The sequence below is a fragment of the Palaemon carinicauda genome, unplaced genomic scaffold (genome assembly GCF_036898095.1).
Source record: "Palaemon carinicauda isolate YSFRI2023 unplaced genomic scaffold, ASM3689809v2 scaffold392, whole genome shotgun sequence".
Lineage (NCBI taxonomy): Eukaryota > Metazoa > Arthropoda > Malacostraca > Decapoda > Palaemonidae > Palaemon > Palaemon carinicauda.
Genome location: NW_027171587.1, coordinates 19,986 through 24,113, shown reverse-complemented (window position 1 = coordinate 24,113; position 4,128 = coordinate 19,986).

The window sequence follows — 4,128 nt, the reverse complement described above, 5'->3', positions numbered from 1 at the left end:
TGGGAGCCAAAAGCCGGAAGAAAAGTTATAAAGGTTCCAGTTTTGAAATTTATATTTCATTTTTAAATACTTATTTATACTATATGAGAGTTTTCACACTTGTTTAAAGAATTATATATAAATTTTAGTTATATTTTTTATTTGTTTTAGGTCTCACTATGTGGAAATACAATACGGAATATAAAATTTTAAGACATATGCTGGCATTTCTTGGGTCATTTTTGTGTATTGTGATGGTTTTCAGTATATTATTATAACTTAATTCATCATGATATGGTAAAATTATTTATGTTAATACTACAAATACTATATCTTATTATAATTATTACTTTATTATAATATTTAACTAAATGTATGCTACATTATATTACTCATACATGAAAGACATTACAATTTTTCATTTCTGGCTGGCATAATTTCATGGCGTTGCTTATTGTTCAATCTCCATTCATATAGTAAAATATAAATTCAACCAAAATAATTATTATTTTTATTAAATGTCCATAATATTATGTATAAATGACCAATAAAAAATTAAAATGCAATATAGCCTACATTGGGAAACATTAATGTTGATACGTATATACATAATCATATAAAAACATATTCGTAGTATAGGGCGAGTTCTGGACGAACCATAGTTTTTTTTTTCTTTTAATTCATAAAACATTTTTTTTAGTGAAATAACCTAAATTTGAAGTGATCACTATAAAGTACAATAATTGAGCCACCTTCTCTCCGAAACACAATTTTTTCATCACAATATAAGATGGTGATTGATTGATTGAAATTTTTCTGGCATCCTGACATCTAAGGTCATTGACGCCGATACCATTTACTGTATATGAAAATTAAAAGAGAATTCGATTAAAACCATAAAAATTAAGAAGTCATTAAAATAGTTAAATAGTTTTCAGAAGACCTGCTTCTGAAATAAATCTAAAAATTCCGCTCGCATAGTAAGACACATCATGTCCAAGAATCTTGGCAAGGATAAACCTGCCATCCTCACCTCGAGCCTCAAACAGATATCTATTTCTTAAGTTAGTAAAATTAGGGCATTCGGTCAACAAATGCCTCACTGTTAAAGGTACTAAGCAGTCCTCGCAATACGGTTGGTGTTGGCCCTTCAGCAGAAACTCGTGTGTCAACCGTGTGTGACCAATACGGAGACGACAAAGAGTCGTCTCCCATTTTCGTGGAATCATGTTATACCTCCAAGGTGATATGATATTTGTTACTTCCCTCATTTTATTGCCGTCTTGACTGTCCCAGTGCTGTTGCCATTTATCACAAACCAATTTCTTGATGTAAGGTAGGAGATCATTACATGGAATGGGATACCTCCTTAGTAGCAACTCGGATGCCGCATTCTTCGCCAGTAAATCTGCCTTCTCATTCCCAAACACACCTACATGTGCTGGAACCCAACAAAATCGAACAGTTATACCTTTCCGTCCAATAATAAAAAGCTATTCTAAAATCTTTAAAACTAGAGGGTTACTAGAATTAAAAACTTCTAAAGCTTGAAGAACACTCCTTGCATCACTAAAAATTGTAAAATTACCCTCCTTTTCCAAAGCTATTTTCTCAATAGCGGTTAATATGCCATACAGTTTGGCAGTAAATATGGAAGCTGTTAGAGGAATTGCACCTCTACAATTAAAATCATTACTATGTACTCCAAATCCAACGCCAGCATCAGATTTGGAGCCATCAGTATATATAAAAGTCGATCCCCTATGTTCTTCGACATGTTCCATAAAAAGAGACCTGGATTCTAAGTCAGTCATATTCTTCTTAACTCCAATAAAGTATTTACAAAAAGATATGTCAGGTAATTTCCATGGAGGCGTTGATGATACCTTGAATGGAAGTACCTTATTTCTAATTATATCCAGACTATTTAAAAATCGTTTCACCCGAAAGCCATAAGGTTGAGGAGATTTTGGGTGCAACTCAAAGTATGATGCGTGTCTTACAAGGCTTGCAGTCTGAAAGGCTAGAGAGCTAGGGAGTCTTTGCAATCTAAACCAATACCGAAGAATGGAAGACATTCGGTAAAGGTCTAGAGGTAACTCTCCAGCATCAACAAGGAGACTTGGGATAGGCGAGGTTTTAAAAGCTCCAGTAGATAATCTAATACCTGCATGATGTATCGAGTCTAATATTTTTAACCGGCTTGGGGTGGCTGAAGAATATACCTCACAACCATAACTAATTTTGGAAAAAATCAAGGCCTTGTATAATTTTAAAATAGTATTGCGGTCTGGCCCCCATGATGTATGGGACAATACTTTTAAGATATTCAGAGCTTCAACACATTTAGCTTTTAGCGCTTTTAGGTGAGAAACCCATGTAAGTCTACAGTCAAATATCAAACCTAAAAATTTGGTTTCCGATACACATGGTATCCGTTGATCTTTAATGTATATATCCGGGTCTGGATGTACTCCCCGGATACGACAAAAATGGACAATGGTAGTTTTACTTGTCGAGAACTTAAATCCATTCATGTCAGTCCACTGGATAATTTTATCAATAGAGAGTTGGATTTTTCTCTCAACCATTGCCATTCTAGTGCCAGCAAATGATATTGAGAGATCATCCACAAATAGTGTTGAGAGAACATCCTGGGGAATGGCTGAGGATATCCCATTAATTGCTAGTGCAAAAAGGGTTACACTCAGCACACTACCCTGAGGAACTCCTTCTTCCTGGCACTTACTCTCTGATAGAGTTTCCCCCACTCTCACTTGAAAAACTCTACGTGAAAGAAATGCCTGAATAAATAGTGGTAGCTCTCCTCTCAATCCCAATTCATGAATGGTTTTAAGAATACCATATCTCCATGTGGTATCATATGCCTTTTCAAGGTCAAAAAATACTGTAACATGGTGCTGTTTGGAAGCAAAGGCTTCACAAATAGATGACTCAAGTCGTATCAACACATCAGTCGTTGAGTGCATTTTCGGAATCCACATTGAATCGGTGATAAAATACCTTTCTTTTCAAGGTACCATATCAGCCTTGCATTGACCATCTTCTCCATGATTTTACATAAACAAGATGTCAATGCAATAGGACGATAGTTTGCTGCTAAAAACTTGTCTTTACCGGGTTTTAAAAAGGCTAAAATAATGGCTAGTTCCCAAACACTTGGGTAGCTATGATCATGCCATATTCCATTAATAATGCTTAAAATAAATAGCTTTGTATTAAAATGTACATGTTTAATCATTGCATATGGAATTCCATCGGGTCCAGGGGCTGTATCGTTGCAATGAGCAAGTGCGGAATCAAATTCTCTTTCAGTGAAAGGAGAATTATACGACTCTTCCCTTCTTGTTGCAAAATTCAAAATTTTCTTTTCTTCAGTGCTCCTATACTGGTGACCAGGGGCTCCTTCACACTTGCTGGATACATTTGAAAAATGATTAGCCAGGGCATTGCTAACTTCCTTTGCTTCAGTTACATACTGGCCATTCACCTTCAACACTGGTGGTGGGTTGGGGGTGAATTTGCCAGCTATCTTTTTTACTTTCCTCCACACAGAAGATGGTGGTGTTCTACTGTTAATAGAGGAAACAAAAGACATCCATGACTGGCGCCTTGCTTCTTTCATGGCACGACGGAACTGTGCTCTACATTTCTTGTACATTATTAAATTCTCATCAGTTCTGCGTCTACGCAATCGTGTTAGAGATCTTCTTGTGGCTCTGTGGAGTGCAGTTAGTTCTGAAGACCACCACGGGACTGGTCGTCGTTTGAATAACCCTGTTGTTTTGGGAATTGAATTGACTCCTGCTGTATGAAGAGTTCCATTCAGTAGGTCTATGGCATCATCAACACTTTCAAACTGTTCTGCTCTCCCTTCGATTTCACTTAGCTCACAAAATTTAGCCCAGTCTGCCTTGTCTAGATTCCAACGTGGCGATCTTTGCAAAGGCGGACCCTTGTTGGTGTTTATAATGATTGGTGCATGATCACTAGTATGCCAATCATCTAATGTCCTCCAATCAAAATCAAGAAGGCAGTTAGAGCTTGCAATTGAAAGGTCAATGCATGACAAAGTACCTGTCTGAACATGGAAGTGTGTGGGCTCTCCGGTATTAAGGAGTCCCACAT